The sequence below is a fragment of the Talpa europaea genome (assembly GCF_964194135.1).
Source record: "Talpa europaea genome assembly, chromosome: X".
In the NCBI taxonomy this organism is placed as follows: domain Eukaryota; kingdom Metazoa; phylum Chordata; class Mammalia; order Eulipotyphla; family Talpidae; genus Talpa; species Talpa europaea.
This window is the reverse complement of record NC_140081.1, coordinates 75,550,966-75,575,274: the sequence shown is the minus strand read 5'-3', so window position 1 is coordinate 75,575,274 and position 24,309 is coordinate 75,550,966. Positions and strand designations below refer to the sequence as shown.

The 24,309-nt window shown below is 40.2% G+C and overlaps 1 pseudogene across 1 annotated transcript; it reads right to left on the bottom strand.

The window, feature by feature from the left end:
* Window positions 1-22,812: 22,812 nt before the first annotated feature.
* LOC311187776 (large ribosomal subunit protein uL23-like) lies at window positions 22,813-23,255 on the bottom strand (annotated as a pseudogene). The gene has a single exon. The product of its transcript is annotated as a large ribosomal subunit protein uL23-like (transcript).
* Window positions 23,256-24,309: the final 1,054 nt, after the last annotated feature.

The window sequence follows — 24,309 nt, the reverse complement described above, 5'->3', positions numbered from 1 at the left end:
TGCTCCTAAATATCATCCCTCTTCCTGATAGATTATTAATAAATTTACAATTTTAAATAATATGTTAATGTAATGGTGGTTTAAATGTGATGGGCTTCTTTTCAATTTGCTCCAATGACCATCTATCTATGGACATTATATGACTCTTGAAAATCAACTATGAGAGATATCATCTAAAGACTCCTCACGGCAGCACACAAGAGTCTATGAACCCCATAAAAATGTATGTTGATGTGTAAATATCCGAGTGCACTTTTCTGGGAGAAAGGTCAGTAGCTTCTACCACATTCTAAAGCAAGTCCTTGACCAATTAAGGTTGAAGAACCACTGATGAGGGCATATCAGGAACTATGGACCTGAGTAGGGATGATTTTATTGTGCAGAGGGAGCCATTCTGGTACTCTTTAAATCATTCTATATGGCTGATCATCATCTTCACCAAATTGCACGGCTAACCTTATTATGTGAATCTAACTAGAATTGATATGATTATAATGAAAGGATTTTTCCTCCTTAAGGTCTAGCTTAAAAAGAAGCGGTTTTTTTATCCCCTCAAGGCATAGTTTATAATAAAAGGTTAGTTTTCTTTCCTCCTCAAGACCTAGTTTTCAACATCTGGGTTAGATGATCTGGTCCCAATTTTCTCCTCAAAGCTATCTCTCCTAGCCTCAAAGAACTTTTGGGATTTTGCCAATCAACAGGAAAAGGATTTAGATTACAGTGCATGCTCTTTCCAGACTAGCCCTAGCTCTCCCAGATAGCCCTGTGCCCTGAACTGGTGCACTTCCAGGAATGTGAGAGATTCAGGGCCAGCTGTCAATGAAGCAATTCCTTCCACCTGCATCTTGTCCAGCCTCTAAATTACTAACTCCAAAAGGAAGTTGGAAAGTTAAAGAGGCACACTTTCTCTATAAAGCCTTAATTAGGTTTGGCATTTGGGTTTGTTGTTTTGTTTTTTTTTCCTTTCCCTGTTAACAAAGAACTATTTGTATATCATAAACACAGTAAAGGAAGAAAATTACATCTTAAAATTATTACCCCTTAAAAACCAAGACAAAAATGGTACAGGTGGCCTTTTTAAAAGAGGGGAGAAAGCTCCTCCACATAAGCCCTTTTCTTGAATAGGCCTCTAACTAGCCCTCGCGCAGCTGCAAGGACGCATTTAATGTTCCTGTGATTTATTACTCCAAAAAGGATATTCTCAGCCATCATCTGCAGAAGAGGGACTTGCAGGATGTAGACTAGGAAACTAAGAACACATTGGAATGGGCTAAATTTTCCATGTGGTTTCCATTTTCTTTCTGATGATACACTGAGAGGTTTTTTTGAAAAATATTTTTAGTCACCACAAATATCACAAAAGCAGCCTACCCTTCAGCAGCTTGCAGTAGGACTGAGCCAGGCACAGAGAACACTAGAAAGAGGAGGATCCCCAAACAACCTCCATATTGAAAGATGAAGCCTCCTAAAGTCACCCCTTGACACAAAATGTCTTCCCTGACTTAAAGACTTAAAAACTGCTAAGGTGTGTCATGGTGAGTCTCGCAACCAAGTCACAATTATTAATAAAGAACAGCTAACGCTGATTGAACACTCACTAACAATGCGACATTTACGTGTCACTTTATTTAGTCCTCAATTTATCATCCACATTTTACAGGTGAGGAAATTTCAGTTGAGAGAACTTAAGCCACTATACCCCGGGTCACAGAGTCTCTCAAAAAAGAACTAGAATTTCATGCCTAGTTTGTATGTTTGTGAATATCGGCTTTGGAAAGCATCTGCATATTCCTGGAAATCTAGAAGTCTACATGCATGCCCAGGACTTGGCACAAGCTCAGAATTGCTGAGAAGGCCTGAAGCCTTCTGTATAGCTGACAATTTGTACTTTTTCTTAGATAATTTAAAGAAAATTTAGCACAAGGCACATTTACAATACAGAAATGTAGATTCATATAGTATTCAGCACACATTTTGGCCTCTTACATCCCATGTTTTCAGCATGGTACTTGGGCTCATAACTGTGCATGCTTACCTTCTCTCATGGTATATACAACCAGGAGACAAAAACCAAACTGTATACTGGAATGACTTTCAAAGTCTCTTGGGCTCTATTCCTCTTATATAGAATCCTAATTTAGTATATATCATATCTTACCACTCTAAAAATGTTATATTCTCCTTGAAACTCTCTAAATTTACTGTGTTACTCCTTGTTCTTCTCATTTGCTTCATTTTGTCTCTGTTTTATCACTTTGGATGCCTGTTCACATGACTAGTGGTCCTGGGGTACTCATGTAATTTTATTTTATTTTTTTGTTTGTTTTTGTTTTCTTTTTTAATAATAAATTTTATTTTTATATTCCCCATACATTTGCAACCCCCCCCATTCTGACCCCAATCCCTCCCCTCCCGCCCCCCACCCCCCAAAAAGTGTCTCTGGTTCATAGTTTTTTGTTGATTTTGATTTTCACTTTCTTATAGTTATTCATTTTCCTGGTCCCTTATTTAAGTTCTCTAGATTCCTGCTATACTCATGTAATTTTAAATTGAATTTCTAAATGCTGAGTGGAATCTGTGTGTGGCAGGGTTTGTTCAAACATGTAACCTTCTGGCAGTTTTTGTAGGTATCCCTACTTTAATGACTGCGCTATTCAGTTTGTCCAAAGAAAGTCGATTTAGTCAACTGTTTGTGAGAGAACTGAGTGAGACTGATTACTTGCTTTCTAACATGGGCTGGATGTATATCAATCCAGAAGCACATTTTCAATGATTTTCTCTGGCTTTGGCTTCAAACAAAACTGTACTATTCTGTTCTTGGTATGCTGGAATCCAGAGCTTCTCTGCTCCAGTTTGCTAAAGATTATACCTCCTATCTCCTGTGTGGTTTGGGATCTTGATGGCACTGAAAGGGAATAAGACTTCGGAGGACTAACTGTTTCATAAACAGACATTTAAATCATCTCCAAATTTTCAACTCTGTCCCTACTATCAAAATTACATGGTTCTTCCAACTACTAAGGATATCTGGAATTTTGCAGAGCAATCCAGGTTGCTTTTCATTAGTTTCTCCTTTTGTGAACACTTGGGATGAGACCTTCCTGCATTCTGTTAAATCATTTACCAGACTTAATCTGCTTTTCCTCCTCATATATTGAGGTTAGGAGTTGCAGATGTAGCCAGGTTTCATCAACTATGAAGAAAAGGAGGAATAAAAATTTTAAAAATCAGTTTACCAGTCCAGGATATCCAATATCTGAATAATGTGTATAACAGGAAAAGAAAATAGGAAAAAGGTGAGAATGAAAATATTACAAAATGCAAGATTATTCCCCAGAACTGAAGGACATGGATCTCCAGAGAGAAGGACCCACATGTGCACTACACAATGAATGAGAAAATATTTCCAGTAAGACTGATAATTATTCAATTTGGGAAATAAAAAAATAAAATATAAAGGCTATAAAAGCAAAATAAAATGTTATATTTTGGAAAAATAAGAGATAAAGAGAAGTTGTGAGTTTCCAGAAGTAGGAAATCCTAACATAACCATAAATACACAAAGAGAGAGCAATGTCAATTGGAAATCAGAATCACATTCAATTTCCCAGGAATAACACTGGAAGTTAAATGCTGGGGATTTTTTTTTCCAACTTAGAAATACATACCCAGTCAAACAACAAGAACTTCTAGAGAATAAAGATATTTTCAAATATTTAAATAATCAAAGAATTTACCTCCAATGCATCTTTTCCTAGAAAACTTCTTAACAGGAACATATGAAATCCAGGAAACAGGAAGATGAACATAGAAGAAATGTAAAGAGAACTCCCAGAATGATCATTGTGCATTAGACCAGAGCAGTGCTACTCAGAATGTAGAAAGAAAAATCAATACAGTATTTACCCAAAGGACACAGAAACATCAATTCCAAAGAACACCTGCACCCCTATGTTTATAGCAGCACTGTTTACAATAGCTAAGCTTTGGAAACAACCCAAATGCCCAAAAATAGATGACTGGATCAAGAAGATGTGGTACATAGACACCATGGAATATTACTCAGCATTCAAAAAAGATAAACACATGCAATTTGCAGCAACATGGATGGCGCTGGAAGGGATCATGCTCAGCGAAATAAGCCAGAAAGAAAAAGAAAAATACCGGATGGTCTCACTCATAGCAGGAATCTAAAAAACTTAAATAAGGGACCAGGAAAATGAATAACTATAAGAAAGTGAAAATCAGAATCAACAAAAAAACTATGAAACAGAGACACTTTTGGGGGGGTGGGGGGCGGGAGGGGAGGGATTGGGATCAGAATGGGGGGGTTGCAATTGTATGGGGAATATAAAAATAAAATTTATTATTTAAAAAAAAAGAAAGTGAAAATCAAAATCAACAAAAAACTATGAACCAGAGACACTCTATGGGGGGTGGGGGGTGGGGAGGGGAGGGATTGGGGTCAAAATAAGGGGGTTGCAATTGTATGGGGAATATAAAAATAAAATTTATTTTAAAAAAATAAAAGAAAAAGAAAAAAAAGAAAAATCAATACATCATTTGTAGGAAAGTATTATATGTACCTAGGTGAAAAATACTTACTGAACAAAAGAAACAAAATGCAAAATTGAAAAGAAAAAAATCAGTTGATTATTTTAAGGGAATTTCTAAAGAAATTGTATTAAAACCCACAGCATGGTGAAATAGGGAGATCTGAATGAACTGCTACCCTAAGCACAACTAAAGTAAAAAAGGCAATATTTGACATACTCACAGTCAACATCATACTTAATGGTGAAAGACTGAAAGCTTTTCCTCTAAGATCTGGTACAAGACAAAGATGTCCAATTTCACCACTAATATTCAACAGAGTGTTGGAAGTCAAAGCTAGAGCAATCAGACAAGAGAAAGATATCAAAGGAATCCAAATTGGGAAAGAAATAAAACTACCACTATTTGCAGATGACATGAAAATAGGCATGGAAAACACTGAAGACGCCACTAAAATCACTAATTGAAATAATAAATCAACAAATTGTTCAGGGTACAAAAGCAGTTTGGCAACAATCGTGTTCCTATACGTAAACAAGTTAAATACCTAGGTGTAAACTTAACAAAACGGAAGAATGGATGAAAAAGATGTGGTATATACATATAATGGAATACTACCCAGTGATTTAGAAAAAAAAAGATAAACTCATGCCACTTGTGGCACATAAATGGAACTAGAAGGGATTATGATAAGTAAAACAAGTCAGAAGGAGAAAGAAATACCACATGGTTTCACTTATAGGTGGAATAGAGAAACCAATAAAGACAAACCTTGAAAACTGACCATAGATCTGAAGCATCTATGGGGATGCATCCTATGGGGAGGTAGGGGGGGTAAAAATGTGGGGTGGGTGAGGGAAGAACACAAGGGACTATAGTGATGGACTATGGATGCCTTGGTGGTGGGAGTACAGTGACCACACCTGAGGGGAGAAATTCTATAATGCTCAAATATTAATAAGGATGTAAGAAAAACATGCATTAAAAAAATGAATGAATAATAGATAGGTATAAATAAAAATGGGCACAGAAACTGAGAAGAAAACTAAAAACCATCCCAGATTTCCATATTCCATTCTTTCCCTATTTGATTTAAAATATAATGAAATGGACCTGATAAGGTTGTACATTAGTCTGTTTTGCATCTTTGCCACCCTTATTATTAGATCCTGAGCCTGATTTTTGTACAGTCTGTCCTGCAGTTGAAGGAAATAAATATCTCCTTTAACGTTGCCCAGGAGGCAGTTTCTTTGCAGTCAAAAGCAATCATTATACTCCAAGGTCCTTGCTTGTATATCAGTTAAATCCCATAGCCACTTGACCTCCCTGTAGCTTGCCCTGTACTTACATATCATACCACATACCACAGGGGAAAGCTCTAGTAATTGAAATGGCACTTCATGTCAGGGATTATTTCCATACACTTAACACCAGCAACAGCATCCCCATTGCTTTTATCCAAGTGAACAATCCAACTCTAAAGCCCCATCCTGATAGTCTTCTTTCTAGAACCATATCTAATATCAAATATCTTAGCCAGAGTCTTCTAGAAAACAGAGCCTGAGTCAGGAATTCAAGTACTAACTGGGAATTGTGCAGGCATAAGGCAACAAGGATGAGAAGGAAATGGAAGTAAAATAAGGAAACATAAAAAATGGATGCAATGTAGCACCTCAGCGGCCATTACAGCAGTCCCCACCTACACATGGGAGATACAGTCCAAACTGCACAGTGGATCCCTGAAACAGATCGGATAGTATGGAAACAAATATGGTTATATTCTATGTCTTTCCTATACCTACATACCTATGGTAATGTTTAATCTATAATTAAAGCACACTAAAATGTTATGAAGATGTGGTCTCTGTCTCTCTCTCTGAAAATATCTTATCACATATAACATTAATATTTTCAGGCCACAGTCGAACATGAGTAATTGAAATTATGGAAAGTGAAACCTCAGATAAGGGAGGACTACTGTACATTTCTTCACAAAACTGCCTATCAGCTGCCAGGCATGTATGCTCAGAATGGTTGAAAGGAACACACACACACACACACACACTCTTCAGACTTGTACATGAAGGGAAAAAGTAGAAATGGTTGACTCCCTCATGTCTCCTCATTTCCATTAATCATGTTTCAAGCCCCAGGGTACTGAATCCCCTTCACTTACAGGTTGCATCGTTTGGTCCCTTGGCAAGTTCCCACAAAACCAGATCCCATCCTCATGGTATGCATTATACCCAAGTGTGCGAGTGGGGTAATAATGAGGCCTTGACCACGACTGCTTCTCGTTAGTCTGCACCTGTGAACTAGGTCAGCCTGTACTTCCTGATAGAAATGACAACCACCATTATGTGATGTCCAGGAAGAAAAGTCAACGTCCATGGTATGACCTGATCATAAGTAAGAACTATATTTATGTCACCATTAGTAAATACATGTATTTTTATAATGACTGTGAAATACATGTTTCCTTTACTTTGATAAATAAAATAAATAGGCACTGATAGGAGCAATGTGTGGAACAAGAGGGTTATGCAGGTGTGGGGCTTCGAATTAGACCACCCTGTAGACTCGGAGAGCCCAGGAGGGACACCAAAACTGGAATGGCAGCTGCACAATTTGCAGAGTGGGCAGGGTCTTGGAAAAGAATCTGAAAAGGCACGCATGTGTGTCCAATACAGGTTTCGCCAAGTAAGACAAGAAGGTAGTTTGAACTAGAACAGTGACAGTAAGGAAGAGAAAGGAGGACAGATTTAGGATACGTTTTGAAGACAGAGCCACCAGAACTTTCTAATGAACTGGATGTAAAGGGTCAGGGAAAGGGAGGACTCACGGATGACCCTAAGTGTTTTACTTAAGATACTGGGTAGACCATGATATCTTTCCTGAGATATGAGGGAGGAATAGAGTCAGCAGGGAAAGGAGCAATACTTAGTGTGATGCTGTCCAACCATTTTGGTCAAAAATATTTTGTGGGGACTCCTTGGTGGTGCAAGAGGTTAAGTCTCAGCACTATGAAGCTATCTACAGCCACTAGCACAAGTTCAATCCCCAGCCAAGGAGCTAACCCACATGGCGCAGCAGACCTCTCCTGTCTTGCCCGCTGCTCCCCTCTGCAGTGTTTCAGTCAGTCTGCCTGTTCTGCTCCCCACTCTGTCTTTGGTGAATTCTCTCACCCCCCTGCACCTCTGGCCTGCACCCCAGTTCTTGTATGCATAAATAAAATTAGATCTTTAAAAATAATATTTTATGTCTGTAGTTTATTTCTAAAGACTGAAACATTAGACTTAACAAACACATCCCATGACAATTCCATGTCACAGACCTCCACATGGGTAAGAACAGTTACCACTTCCGTGGTGTAGCTAGCAATGCATGGAACAGCCTGCCTCAAAAGGTCCCCCCCACTTAATAGGCAGCTGCCCATAATCTGTGTTCTGATTGTCCATTGCTGTATTAAAAAAAACCACCCCAAATTTAAAATTAACATTTACATTGAGCAAGGTTTTTTTTTTTTTTTTTAAGAGGCACGTATTTTATTTATTTATTTGTTTGTTTGTTTGTTTGTTTATACATGCACTGGGTACAGTCAGAAGCGCGGGAGGGTGAGAGAATTCACCAGAGCCAGAGCGGGGAGCAGAGCAGGCAGAGGGACCCAAGTACACTGCTGAGGGGAGCAGCGGGCGGCAGGAGAGGTCTGCGCGCCATGTGGGACTCTCCTCCAGTGGCCGGGGAGCAGCCGGGGATCGAACCGGCGCCGCAGAGGCCGCGGGGAGCTTGGCAACCCAGAGCTCAAACCCTGCGCCACCGGGGAGGCCCCAACATTGAGCAAGGTTTAGGAAAGATGGGCTGACCTTTATTTCTTGTGGTGTCAGCTGGGGCAGCTCAACTGGGAACTAGAGGATCTACAGCCAAGATGGTTCACTCACACTGACAGGCAAATTGGTGCTGGCTGTCAACTGAGAGCTGACAGCACAGCCAGCAAGGGCCAAGTCTCTGCTCCTCTCCATAGGCGCTTCTCCTTGGGCTGCTTGACCATCCTCACAGCAAATGGCTGAGTCCCAAGAGTGAACAGACCCAGAGACAGAAAGTAGAAGCTTCCAGTTTCTTGAAGAATAGGCCCAGGAACTGTCCATATCACTTCTACCTTACTCAGTTGGTGAAGCGCTCCCAGAGCCCGTATTCAAGGGAAGGAGTCTAGACATCACTCCTCATTGGGAGGAGAGTCAAAAACTTTGGGGGCCATGTTTTAAAGTGGCACAGATTAGAACCCATAACCTGTCACAAGTGAATGGTCACTCTTTCATTTCATGGTGGTAGAGGAAGGAACACTTAAATCATTACATGATTTTGCCATATGAACTATTGGCACCCTTGGGTCCCTGATGAATGGGAGCCAAGATGGAGAGAATAATATAGATAATAATATAGGTACCATTTTTGAGCACTTACCAATGTGCCAATTATTGTTCTGAGTACCTTATATGCATCAGCTTATTGACTCCTCCAAAAACCCCATGAGGTAGCTTAATATTATTATCCTTGTTTTATAGATAACAAAATTGAGGCATAGGAGGGTTAAATGATTTGCCAAAAGTCATACACCCAGAAAGTAGTAGAGCTGAGATTCCAGCCCACATCTGTCTAACTCCAGACCCCACACTCAAAATCATTACCCCATATTGGAAAAGGTAGGAATAGATTTGTCAAAGACAGATGGGCTGCCAGCCCACAGATCTGAGGAGGGCCCAAGGGTTCATGAAGATTTCATTGGTAGCAGTGGACAAAGTGAAACATCAGAGCAGTTGTGATTTTCTACTACAGAAGGTCCCTGGTCTGAAAAAACATGAAAGGAAACAAATATTCATTATTGAATATTTTATTCATCAGGCATTAAACTAAGTGCTTTATGTGCATTAATTTCACACAGCCCTCCAAACAATCCTATGGTTAGTATTATTATTACTGCCATTTTGCAGCTGAGGAAATAGAGAGATTAAGTCACTTATTCAAGTCACACTGGTGAAAAGTGGCCATGCTAGGATTCTAGCTCAAATCTGATTCAAACCCATACTCTTAGTCATTATTCATGGAATCCTGAGGGCTCTATATACAACAAGGTAGTCCCAGGATAGGGGCTGTGGTGCAGAGCTGTAAGAAAATTGCTGAGGGCCTCCCCGGTGGCACAGCGGTTGAGCGCTGGGTTGCGAAGCTGCCCGCAGCCTCTGCAGTGCCAGTTCCATCCCCGGCCACCGGGCGAGGGTCCCACATGGCGCGCAGACCTCTCCTGCCACCCATTGCACCCTTCAGCAGTGTACTTCGTCAGTCTGCCTGTTCTGCTCTCCGCTCTGGCTCTGGTGAATTCTCTCACCCTCCCACACTTCTGACTGTACCCAGTGCTTGTATAAATAAATAAATAAATAAATCTTTAAAAAAATTGCTGAAAATTTTAGAAGAAAACACAGAATATTCTGAGTCCATCTGGTCCATCTTATTACTCTTAATCAGACATCACTTCTACCTGATTGCCTCTCTTTGTGCTTACTTCATTTTATCCAAGATCATGTCATTAATAGCCAAGAATATTGACTCTACAAGGCATGAGACAGTCTAAGCAAATCTATCTCCAATTATTCTCCTCTTTATTCCCAGTTAATTAATAGCTGACTATTGAAGAAAGATTAAAATAATTGACTTCCTTATGACACTGAACAATTAAGTTCTTAGCTTTTTTCACAAGTCTAATCACTACCTAAGTGGAGATTAATAGAGATGGATTCCCTCTCCATCTAATCCCCATTTTGCAACCAACTACCCATTGCAAGTTTCTGACCCTCCCAAAATATTCTCCTGAAAGCAAGTTTAAATCTTAGCTCAGCCAAGCAAACATTTCCAAGCAATTAACCCATTGTTAATTGCAAAATATCTACTTGTCCAGAAAAGGGGGGTGCTGAGAGATGAAAATGGCTAGATTTCATTTTAATTGGCCATTTAAATGCTTCGGACACATGCCCAAAGATTTGGACCTACCTATCATCCTCCCTTGAAGATTTCTAAATCCAGGGCAGCCCGGATCCTTGACCTTCAACTGTAGCCTCTATATACTTTGGGAAAACACAAAGTCTCCAGTCTAAAGAGCAATAAAGACCTAAGACTAGAAGCTTATCACACTAAAAACAGTAATTGGGTCCTAACCTATGTTTCAGTATGGGTATTCCAGTGTAAATTTGACTCTCCACCTCACTACTATTTTGAGCATCTTCCATCTGAGCTTGACGTGGAGTTCAATATGTTTCTACTCAGATGCTTCCCTCCAAAATGGTTCTTCTACCCAGCCTGCCCAGCTTTCACTGTGAGACCCAGACATCAGTCTATGAGCCACTTGTTCTAGAGGTACCACCTAGAAGAGTTCAAAGCAATTCTGTCATCCAAATCCCAGTTATCATAGGTGCTGAGTTGACTGCCGCTGTAAACAGAAATTCCCATCCCTCCAGCAATAGCCCCGGGGCATTGTCTGCTCCCAGTACATCTGTGGGAGAATCTTCTCACTGTCTTCAGGGATTTGACATGACCTTAACTTTCCCTCTGAAAATTCAAGACACCCAGGTAGGGGAATAGGCAAACTGCTATTCCTTATTTCTTATGTTGGCACCTGCTAAAGGTCTCATTCTAGGTCAAGACCTGGAGCTCTGAAAGGCAGTAAGTAGATTTCATCTTAGCCTATGTCTGTTTACTCAGCCCGTGCCTTACAGCAATGGCAGCAGCACTGCCCACCCTCTCTGAGTTCATCATAACCAATAGTTCCATCTTCTCCATTGGGTAAACTTTCAAGACTGGAATTCAAACATTGCTTCCCCAAGAGCATAAAACTGTACCATTAGCTTGGGTCTTTCTCAAAGCAAATATACTCTCAGAGAACAAAAAAAAGTAAATTCTATTTTTCCCCAGCTTTACCCCATCACTTCAAAACCTGCATAGTGATAGGAAAGAGCCATCTCTAGCCTCCTAGATGATCATAGGGGGTGGAATAGATAATTGAAATGAAGAAGTCCCAGTGGATAGAATAGTTACAACCTTGCCCATACATATATACCAAAGGGCAGCTTCTCAAATTCTACTAAGTCAATTGTGAGATTGCGTCATAGCTGACTGATGGAAATTATAAAAGATATTTGTGGACAAAACTATGGAAGAGTAAAGATGGAGGGAAAGACCTCAGTCCCAGGATCCACTGGGTGCTACTGAGTATTTTGTATGTTTATAGCTAGAGCTGCCCTCTCGCCAATGAATTTACATAAACAATAAGGCTATTCAACTCATATAACAAGGTTATTCAAACCTGGAAATATTTATTTTAAATTCTGACAACCACTTTTTATGTCTAGGAAAGAGTAAAAACACCTAAAATTTGGGGATGTGAGGGCAAATTGTAGATTTAGTGCTTCCGGTTCTATGCTAAGCCAGACCACCTTCTGCCTGCTCCTGACTTGTACAATACACACATCCCTGGCATAGCCACACAACACAGGCTGTAGTCAAATCTGAGAATGTAAGCTTCCATGGCCACATTATGATAACATTTTTCTGAGTTCAGCTGGTGGTCATTCATTCATCACAAGGCATTATTTTCATTTTGAAGGGAAACATGAGGTTTGAAAACATGGATACATATTTACAGTCCATTCCTCTAGGACCATGTGTATGAGCTTGCCAGGAATTCAGGGAGAAGGAGGGAAAGGATGATGAAGAGGGGGAGCACAAGTCTTTTTTAGGGCAGTAATATATTCTTTATGATACTATCATGGTGCATGAAATAATATACACGTACATGAACACTTATCCCTGAGTGGATAAACAGACAAACTGCAGTACATCCACACCGTGGACCACTACTTACTACAAAGAGACATAAGGGCAATTTCTGGGGTGGTGCAAATTTCTGTATCTTGATCATAGTGGTGGTTATACAATTATATATGAGTTTTTCAAAACTCATACAGTTCAATGAACCTATTTTAAAAATAATAGAGCTGTTGAAATATATATATATATATATATATATATATTGCCAAATTGCTATAGGCTGAATGTCCTTAGGTAGATGATCAGAGAGAGAAAAACAGAGAGAGAAATTATTTTTGCAATTAAATGTATTTATTTTCCTACATCATTGTTCATTTTTGGACAATATTTGATTTCTCCCCCTCAGGTGTAGTTCCTATAGTCCTCTCACAACCATAGCACCTGTGATCCATCACCATAGTCCCTTGTGCTCTTCCCTCCACCGTTTTGACCCCTCTCCCTCCACTGCTATATGCCTTAGATCTATGGTCAGCTTGCAAATTTTGTCTTTTTCCTGACCCTTTGTTCAGTTTCCCTATATTTCACCTAGAAGTGAAACCATCCATATTTTTCTTTTTCCTTCTGACTTATTTTGCTTAACATAATCCCTTCCAGCTCATCCATGCTGCTGCAAATGACATGCATTTATCTTTTTGATCACTGAGTAGTATTCCATTGTGTGTATATACCACATAGAAGAATAATATTTTTAAGAAAAGGAAACCTAGTATCTAGAGAATATATGTGTTCATAAGAGCTATTTTGAAATATATTGCAGAGCAGCACTTTTAATTAAATGTTTTATGGTTTATAAAATATAATGATACTCTGGCCACAACTTAACATTTAGATCAGAATCTCCAGGGTTTGGGCCATGCATATGGACATATTTTTAAAGCTTTTGAAGTGATTCTTTACATAGCTAAGACTGACAAACATTGGGAGAACACTGATGAGAAATTCAAGACTTTTACTTTAGTGTGACCACCAATCCAACACATTTGTCCTTGAAACAATCATCAATCCAATCACCCATCCAGCACAACAGCTTCATTCACATTCTACCCAGTCTTTACATACACGGTACACGCCTTCTTAAAGTCCTCTGGGGAACCTTGACTTACATACTCCTCATTTTCTTTCATCTGTTTCCTTCTTCCCATGATACTGAATAGCTATAGAAATACCTACACAACTCTGTGTGTGTGTCCGTGTGTATGTGTGCATGTGTGTGTTTCACAGATCAAAAGATCACTAAGTATAGATTTCCCAAAACATGGAAAAGTATAACAGAGAACAGGTCACTGAAGTGGTAACAGAGTAAGTCAATAAGCACAAGTGAAGTACAGTTGGGTTGATTTAATGCTGCTAGTTTTTATAATTGGAGTTGCTTTGGAAAAATAAAGGAGAAAAAATATACCAAAGAGATCAGCAGCATCTCTGCTATTTGGAAAGTTCTCTCTGCTGTCCGCCCCCCGCCCACACCACAACCCTCCCACCCCACCCATCTGTAGCTCTAGCTCTAGCACTACCTCTCCTCTTAAACATTAGATAAGAAAGTTTTATAAAGTTAAGTCCATAGATTTCAGAGTCTATGAAACCCCTAAAATTCTATGCAAAATTCTGTGTGTATGTATGTGCATGCACACATTTGTCTGGAGAATGACATAACTTCTATCAGATTCTCAAAGAATATGAACAATTACTGTCTTTTGAAAATGCATACATTGTGCAAAAATGAAGAATGATGTAACAATGTATAAAATAAAATAAAATAAATATTAAAAAAAAGAAAACAGAAAATCCTGAATGGGGCTAATCTTTAGTAAAATGCAGTATCAGATGAACCCCTTTCCATCGAGGCTGCCCTGCACTATCTAAATAATCAAGTTATCTTTATGAATTTTATGATAGGTGAATGACAAAAAAATTACTGTCTTAAATAAAGACATGTATACACACATGTACATGCATCCTCAAAACCTATTTCTTTTGAGCATAGAATCCTGCATTTCTTTGACAAGTTGGCTCCATCACATGTACCCAGAAAGCATTACAGATGAAAGTACTCATGTTTCCATAAAGTAACAACAAGGCAGCAACAAAATAAGACTGATAAGAATGTTTCCAAAACCAAAAACAAAGTCTTTTTCACTTATCAATCCCTAGACTGGTGCAGGGCCTGGGCCAGAGTAGATGCTCAGTGAAATTTCATTGAATTGCAGAAGAAAATGAAGAAGCAACTCTCAGCCTCCCTTAGCAGATGCCACAGCCTTAGGCAGTAGAGGAACTTGAGAGAGAGATGCTGTCATCTACTGCATAAGTGGGGACATAGCAAAGCTTTCATTCCAGAGTCACTTGCTCTCACAGATGCAAATTCATCTCTCCTTCCAGATGGCCTCGGCCTTCTGTTTGTCACAAGTCAACCAGCAGCAGCTTGGTGCGGTGAGCTGAAACTGCAGCACTGGAAGTGTCCCCGACAGTGCCCTGTCATGCTGCTTTATCTTGCCTGTGTACTCCTTACTCTTTAAAGAGTTAGAATATTTTTATATGATCAAGATTAACATGGAGCAGAGACATTTGACTTATGTGGAGAGAGCCATATCTCAGCTCTTACCAGCTCTTTTGTGGACAATCTATGGTTCTTCAACCCTTCTGAATTCTGTATTGCAATATCCATTTTGGGTTTAATTAGGTGTGTGATAGGCACATGATTCTCCTGCATAATACTGTAAGAGAACATCCTTCTCTTAGAGTTTGTAACCAATCGTCTGGTACTCTATGTCTATGTCTGGTATCTTTCTCCGGAACACTAAAGATAGCATATTGGTTAAGTGATTTTTATTCATGGTTGCAGACACTTGGTGGGGCCAAGGTCCTGGCTGCAAAGCCAGTCCACAGCTGCAGCTTTTTAAAAATGGTCAGAGCAATAATATGAAGTCAAATTTAGAGGACAAGTCAGAAGAAGTTATAAATTGATACTGTCAACAAAAGTAGACCTTAATTTATACCATATAAAAATTAACTCAAAATAGAGTAATGATCTAAATTTAAGAGCTAAACTTACAAAACCTGTAGAAGAAAACACAGAGGCAAACTTGCCTGACCTTGCATTTGGGCACAGTTTCTTAAATATCACACCAAAAGTACAAGCAACAAAAGAAAAAAATAATTCACTGCATTTCATTAAATTAAAAACTTGTGCATCAAAGGACATTATCAAGAGAGTGAAAAGACAACCCATAGAACAGAAAGAGTACTTCCAAATAACATATCTAATAATATCTAAAATATGTAGAGAACTCCTATAACGCAACAACAAAATGATAATCTAATTTTTTAAAATGAGCAAAGTACTTGAAAAAAACATTTCACCAAAGAAGATATGCAAATGACCAATAAGCTCATGAAAAGCTGCTGCATAGCATTAGTTGTTAGGGAAACCACAAAGAGATACCCTCCCACTAGAATGGCTATAATTTTTTTATTTAAAAGCAGAAAATAATAACTGTTGGTGAGGATGTAAAGAAACTGGAACGAACCATCACGTTTTGTTGATAGGAATATGAAATGGTGTGGACACTGTGGGAAACAGTTTGACAGTACCTGAAAAGGTAAAAATAGAATTATTATATGATCCAACAAATCCACTTCTGGCTATCTGCCTAAAGAACGGAAAGAGGGGATTCTAGCAAACGTCTGTCTACAGCAATGTTCACAAGCAACATTATTCACAATACCCAAAAGGTGGGAACATCCCAAGTATTCACCAATAGATGAATAAAAAAAAGCTGCAGATTCATACAATGGAATATTAACTCACAAAAAGGATGAACCTTGAAAATATACTAAGTGAAAGAAACTAAGCACAAAGAACAAATATGTGATTTCTGCTATATGAAGTATCTTAACCGGGCAAATTCATAGAGACAGGAAATAAGTAAAGGTTTCCAGAAACTGGGGATGGAAGTAGGGGTAGAATAGAGTTATTGCTTAATGGGTCTAATTTTTCTGTTTGGGATGATGGGAAATTTTAGAAATAGTGTTGATGGCCACACAACATTGCAAGTGTAATTGTGCCACTGAATTATACACTTAAAATGGCTAAACTGGAAAAGTTTATATCATATATATTTCACCACAATAAAAAAGTAATTGCTTTATCTATGTTAATATTTATATCTGAACCAAGAAGACATAACAGAAGCAGAATAGCTCCAGGGCATCTTGGCAGGGGGCCTAAGAGAACAGTACCATTAACTCCAATATCATCTTTGCACAAGGATGGTGGTAGTTTGGTGTGCTGGTTCAACTTTTGTCCCAATGACATCAGATCTGCTTAGCTGAAATGCAGGGTGGGATGCATGATCCATGAAGCCATAGGGGAGATTACTGGGGCCCTGGATACAAGTGAGCTTGTGTTAGGCAGGAGGGATAGGATGTTCCTAGGACTGTGGGTGGAGCCAACTTGCTTGGTGCCCAGCATTACAATGCCTGGAGCCAAGGAGCAGGTTCCAAATGCAGAGTCCTCAAGACACCAAGATGTAAATTGGTATAGAGTCTAAAACACAGATCACCAAGTCTGAGGGGTTAGCAGAAATGTGGAATCAAGATATGAAAACAAAAAAATTGGAGAGTTGCAGGGAAACTAACACATGAAGTGAGTTAAGGTAGGTCTGAGTTAATCCTGAGCTATCTGCCTGAGATTTTTATAGGATTCGCATGCCTGATTTTTGCATTTAAAGGCCTGAAAAAGAACAGAAGGTTTAAGATATTTTGACATTATAAACTACAATTATTAGATTCTTTTAAGAACATTCCCTTTTAAGGAGAAAAGTTACCTGGGAAACTGACAGGAACTGTTAGTTGGCGAAGGGAAGAATCAGGGCATGTCAATCTTTTCTCCTCTGCAAATGATCTATAGAAATAGCAGCATCCCTCATACATAATAAAATAACTTAGAGGCTATGTCATGTAGCACAGGGACTTTAGAAATGGGAGAAAGAGCAATTGCCTATTACAGCAATTGGATATAGGATATTACATGAAACAGATGCTCCTGGGATGTCGGTATCGGCTGTGGAAGTCCCACCTCTAGAGGGACCCAACCCACATGCTAGCCGTCCAGTCAAGTTAGTGCCCTAAAAAGTAGGTAGAAAAACAGGCACAGCTAGATTTTGTTGAGGCAAAGAGCGAGACAAAACCTCCAGGGTTATTTTTTGAAATGGCTGCCCCTTTCAATCACAGCTGTGCTCCACAGTGCATGTTGACAACTTCAGTGCAGGGTACATTGGTTCTGTGAGGTACACTGGATTTTTCAATTGCCACCTAGCAGAGATCTGGGCCCAGAAAAAAATGAAACTGTCATTGACTGTGAAGGGGGAAGAGGCGGAGAAGGCATAGGAAAGGGGGGATGGGAGGCACTGACAAAAGAGAAGGGACATAGAACTCAACCTGCTTCTAATTTTATAATTCCAAGGGCTGGGAAGGTGGGTTTGCAAAACCCTAGAAATCAGGGATTGAATATTTACCCAAAAGTCAGTGTCTATAACAGGTTATAATATGAAACCAGCTGAATTACGAGAATTGCCTGAGCAACAGAAAAGTAAAATATATTAAAGTTATCTATCAGGCCCTCCTGTTGCTAGTAAATGATAATTGGCTAAATCAAATTTCTGGAGTTGCCAGCAAAGGTTGCTCACACTTTTCTCCTAGCAGGGAGTAAAAGGAACTGGCCCTAGGAAGTTATCCCTGCAGGCAGGATTTGGAAAAGAAGTGTTTCTTTCCTGTGTATTAAGCAGAAAACAAGCAATAAACAGTATGATGTCAAGGGGGAATGGTGGTGGCGAGGAAAACAGCAAGTGAAAATTAGAATGGGGAGTTCAAATGGTGGAGAATTATTGGGGCTTTGGTAGTGGGCATGATGTGAAAATGTTAGCAGCCTACTGAGGGACATCCAGGGGCCCCAAACTTAAGGGGTGCATGCTCTAAGACATCTGGCCAAACAGGCACACAAAGGCAAAGAAAGTATAGTCTTAGTGTGAAAGATCTCTCATAGAATTAGCGTGCATAGAGAGAGAAGATATTCCTAACAATAGTTTTTCAATAATACGCTCAAAATCACCAGGCCCTTCATGGGCAAATATCCAGCCAAATAAGGTGGGCCCAAAGCAGAGTCTCTGAGGTCCGAAAGCTTGCCACATGTCCTGTGGTGGAGAACCACAAGAAAGATGTATGGCAGGTTTGGGATAAAAGGAGCAAAATCAAAGTACGGATCAAGATAATGACGACCATTGTGTTTGCCAAGGACAGCCCTCACATATGTCTCACACAAGAGTCTCTTTCAAATGTCTTTACATGTCTTTCCTCCATGTGTCTCCTTCCAAGTCCCTCCAAGTCCCTGGGTGTAAGCTAGAGTTAGAGAAGCAAGAGTCCTCAGTCCACCTGCCCTCAATATTATATCCATTCAGTTCTGCCTCTAGTTCCCAGTATCTCCCCTGCTCAGGAAGTCCGGTTCATGGCATATTGGGACTTGTAATACACAGTTGTTGCATATAAGTGGGACAGGAAAAATGACACCTCCCCTTATCTCCCTCTACATAGAGTTGTAGAGGTTTGAACCTATAATTCTTCAAACAAATACAATGATGTAAACCAACTTTACCAATAAACATAACTGGAGGGAAATTAAAGTTAAAATAATTCACAAACACTAAAAAATCTCAAAAAAGAAGAAACGGTCTAATAATACTTGATGTTTAAAGCAGTATCAAAAATACAAATTAGTAGTATTTGCATGACCTCCTATACAATATTAGAGTATTTATTTAATCAGATGATCAAGGAACAATTAACAAAAAATATATTGCTAAAAAAAAGAACAAGAAGTTCAAATATGCTATCAAAGTGTCTAGACTGGGGGTTCATAAGCTTATTTGATCCACAGACCCCACTGACAGTTCAGTAAAATCTATGAATTTCTTTCCAGAATGGTATTTTTTTTAAGATATATTTATTTATTTATACAAGCAGTGGGCACAATCAGAAGCACGGGAGGGTGACAGAATTCAACAGAGCCAGAGCAGGGAACAGAACAGGCAGACTGACGAAGAAATACACTTCTGAGGGGAGCAGCAGGCGCGGCAGGAGAGGTCTGTCATGCCATGTGGGATCCTCGCCGGTGGCCGGGGATCGAACCGGTGCTGCAGACGCTGCGGGCAGCTTCGCAGCCCAACGCTCAACCGCTGCGCCACCAGGGGAGCCCCCAGAATGGTATTTTTTAAATGCATAAAATAAAACACAAAAAAACCTAAATGTACTGCTATACAATAATATCATTTTTTTAAAGATTTATTTATTTATTTATACAAGCACTGGGTACAGTCAGAAGCGTGGGAGGGTGAGAGAATTCACCAGAGCCAGAGCGGGGAGCAGAGCAGGCAGAAGGACCGAAGTACACTGCTGAGGGGAGCAGCGGGCGGCAGGAGAGGTCTGCGCGCCATGTGGGACCCTCCTCCGGTGGCCGGGGAGCAGCCGGGGATCAAACCGGTGCTGCAGAGGTTGCGGGCAGCTTCGCAACCCAACGTTCAACCACTGCGCCACCGGCGAGGCCCTAATAATATCATTTTTTTTTTAAATAGAGGCATGTTTTATTTATTTATTTGTTTGTTTGTTTTGTTTATACAAGCACTGGGTACAGTCAGAAGCACGGGAGGGTGACAGAATTCACCAGAGCCAGAGCGGGGAGCAGAGCAGGCAGAAGGACCAAAGTACACTGCTGAGGGGAGCAGCGGGCAGCAGGAGAGGTCTGTGCGCCATGTGGGACCCTCCTCAGGTGGCCGGGGAGCAGCCGGGGATCGAACCGGCACCGCAGAGGCCGCGAGCAGCTTCGCAACCCAGCGCTCAAAAGCTGCGCCACGGGGGAGGCCCCCTAATAATATCATTTTTCATATGTGATATAGTAATATGTGTATTGCCTTATTAACACATTAAATAACAAGTTCCAGCTGTAGGTGTAATTACCATAATTCCAAAGCAGTGATGAGCATTAAAGGCATTTTGCAATCTCTATAACTTCTATAATTTAATTATAAAAGGATTTACTGGTTTCAAAGTTGCAGGTACCATGCATACTACTGTGATTCATTGCTTACATCTATGATAGAAGAAATGTAAATGTAAATGAATGTAAAACTTCAGTTAGAGATACGGGAAAATAAAGCTTGCTTTTCCCCATACAAGTGTATTGACCCTTTGATTTTGATCCATAGAGACCCTGGAAGCTTGTGTACCCAGATTAAGAACCCTGATAGATGTGAAAAACAGGAGTCAAAACAAGGTACCAGGAAAGTTAAGAACAAAGAGTACCAAGGGGGAAAGCAGGTGGTCTAAATGAATTAGTATGATGAAGAGCAGTTTTAAGCATTCCCATCATGTACTTGCCTGGCTGGCCTGCATTCAGTGCAAAGGCCGGACAAAATGTGGGTGGGACAAAATGAAAGAGGAGTGGCTAGATGTTGATCACTATTGAAGCTGGGGTAATGAATAATGAGGTGGTGCATCCCTCGGGTTTATTTATCCTACTCTCTCCACTGTTTAGTGCATTTGAAATTTTTCATACTAAAATGATTTAGAGGTAACAAATAAAGGATCTGACATGCTGTCTGATTATCAGAATTCCTCAAATTCATTCACTTACCCATTCACTCATTCAACAAATACTTATTGTTGCCTCTGGCACAGTATAGGGCATGGCAAGGCTGAAACAAGGATCATGGAAGGGTCAGACAAGGAGGAACAGTGAGGAGTCACTTCCATTCCAGAATGAAAAACAGAATGGTAGGGCAAAGCCAGGAGAGAAGGCCTTAAGGGAAGATATTTTGATATAATAAAGTCCTTGAAAGAGGGAGAAGAGGGGTGAGCACACCACAAGCCGGCAGGGGGACAGAGTAAGCAGTGTACAGGTAGATGCTGGCTGGAGGCAGGAACGGGGGGATGGAGAAAAACGGCTAAAGAAGTGGGGAGGCATCAGTAACAGCTCTTGCATCCTCCTTCACAAGTGTGCCTGTCTCTTCTTGGGGGGAATCTCCTTAGTGGCCTTCTTCTGCCCTAAAAGACATACTGAACAATATGGCATTTGGATTAAATAAAAAAAAAGTAGATCACATCAAAGTTCTTTCCTAAGAACATAAATTTTAAAGTTCATTATCAATTGCAAAAGAAAAAAAATATCTATGCTAACTTTGTTACCTTGTGGAACAGAGCTTTCAAAGCAACACAGTATAACTTGGAACTGATCAAATGCCAGAAAGAAAAAAGCAATCTCTGTTTATATTTCATTTCCTCTAACATTTGCCTAACTGGGAAAAGAGCAACTGGGTTTTAATAACATTGGAGGAGAAAATTTCCCAGGATATAACCCCTTAAACAAGTTTTCTTCCAAAGCCCATTTCAATAACAGCTTGGTAATTACTGCTCTCACAGGAGAGCTCTGACTGGCCACCTCCAATTGGGGGCTGCAGGACCAAGCTGGCAGCCAGATGCCGACATTCTAAACTCTTGACTCACTCAAGAGAAGAAACAAAGTCCAGTTCATCAGGAAAACCTTTGATAAGAAGACTGGAAAATCAGAGGAATTTTGCTCCAATGTGTGTTTCTCCTCTACTTGCCATTAGTTGTGCTTCCTTCAGCACTTCCTATGGCTCTGTTGGCCAGGACAGAGTGACTTGAACTTGTTCCCCAACTGGCGACTATTTCAGTTCCCTTCAGAGGTCACATCTAAACTGTAGGCAGTCCAGACCCTGTCCACAAAGGTACACAATTCAAAGGAGAAAATACCTCTTAGAACCCTTACTTACATTCACAGTCAGCAGAAAGAAAAGATGTATTTGCCACTACCAGCATTCAGATACAGACAGTGCCCAACTTAGGATGGTCTTTACATTCAATGGTGCAAGAGTATTCAGTAAAAACCTTACTTCAAATTTTGATCTTTTCCCAGGCTAGTGATACTCACTACAATCTTCTCATGAGGCTGAGCAGAGTCAGACAGCCTCAGCTCCCTGTCAGCCACGCCACCATGAGGGAAACAACCTTCTACCAGCTATTCCCAATTCTCATCAGAAGAGAAATCGATCACTTTGTCACCATAGCATCCCCATCACTCAGCAATTCATTTTAGCTCAATGCTTCCAACATTCTTCAGGCCCCGGGTACTTTCAGCTGTGTGTGTTAATGGCAAGATCCCACACAACCATTCTGTTTTTCACTTTCAGTACGGATTCAATTCAACACTATATTATAAAATGGGCTTTGTGTTCAATGATTTTTCCATTTGTGGGCTACTGTAAATGTTCTGAGCACTTTTTATGTGAAGTTTATATTTAGAATTAGCCAGCTGGACTCAGTTTAGATGATCCCAATTTTGTTGGCAACATCCAAAGCATTATAGTCAGGAGGCAGTCGAACCTTCTTTCTGATTAGGGTGTTGACCTTGACCACATCAATGTCATAGAGCTTCTTCATAGCCTGTTTGGTCTGATTCTAGTTGGCCTTGACGTCTACCATGTACACAAAAGTATTCTCTTCTATCATCTTCATGGCTTGCTCAGTGGGCAGGGTGAATTTGATGATGGCATAGCGGTCAAGCTTGTTTCTCCTGGGGGTGCTCTTCTGAGGATATTTGAGTTGCCTTCAGAGCTGCAGTGTCTTGGACCTCCAGATGGTGAGTGAAGTGCAGATCTTTTTCTTGTGACTGTGGACACCTTTCAGCAGTGTTTTCTTGGCCTTCAAAACTTTTGCTTTGGTTTCAGCTTTGGGAGGGGGGCTTCATTCTTTACTTTCACTGCCATCTTTGTCAAAAGTGTGTTCCAAGCACTTTTAAGGTAGGCTAAGCTGAGCTGTGATGTCAGTAGATTAGGTGTATTAAATGTATTTTTGACATGACATTTTCAACTTAAATGTGTTTATAGGGACATAGCCCCCTCATAAGTCAAGTAAGATCTGTAGTTTACTGACTTGCAATCAAATTAGCCTAAACTGTCCTGATTAAGAACAGAGACAAATATGGGTTTTAATTAAAGACATCCTCTCCCATTTACTAGCTGTGTGACCTTGTATCACAGGGCACCTTGGACCAAGTCCTTGCTTGTTACCTTACCTTCCTATTTGTTATTAAGTTGGTCCTTGTTTCGAAAACCACAATACTGTGGCCAGCCAATACCCTGCTTCCCCTCCACCCCAAACTGGTGATCAACCCCATAAAACCAGGACGCCCTCGCTCTCATGTGAGAGTATAGCTCAGGGAAGTTGCTGCCCCTCTCCTATTGCATGATCCAAAATATTATAAATGTTGCTTGCTTGAATCCCTGATTGGGTTTCTTTTTAAATTCCTTTTGTCATATCAACAAAGTCAAGCAAGAACTCTAACAGTTGAATAAGTTACTTAACTCCTCTGAGATCCAGTCTCATGATCCATAAATAAGGGATAACAATAGTTACCTAATAGGGTGTAAGAGTTAAATAAGAGATTTTGATGCAGTTCCTCCCTTGACACCCCACATTCTCAGCAATGCAGGCCCACTCAACCGCTCCACTTGCGCAAGGCTCCCTGAGGATGGGTAACTTTGGGTGCTTTATTGGAAAACTATTATCCTTTCTTCTCTTCTCTGCACACTAATCCTATTAAAGTTCTTTTTTTTAAAAGATTATTTATTTATTTATACAAGAACCAGGGTACAGGCCAGATGTGCTGGAGGGTGAGAGGATTCACCAGAGACAGAGTGGGGAACAGAACAGGCAGACTGACCGAAATACACTGCTGAGGGGAGCAGCGGGCAAGACAGGAGAGGTCTGCCGCACCATGTGGGATCCTCGCTGGCCGGCTGGGATCGAATCGGAGCTGCA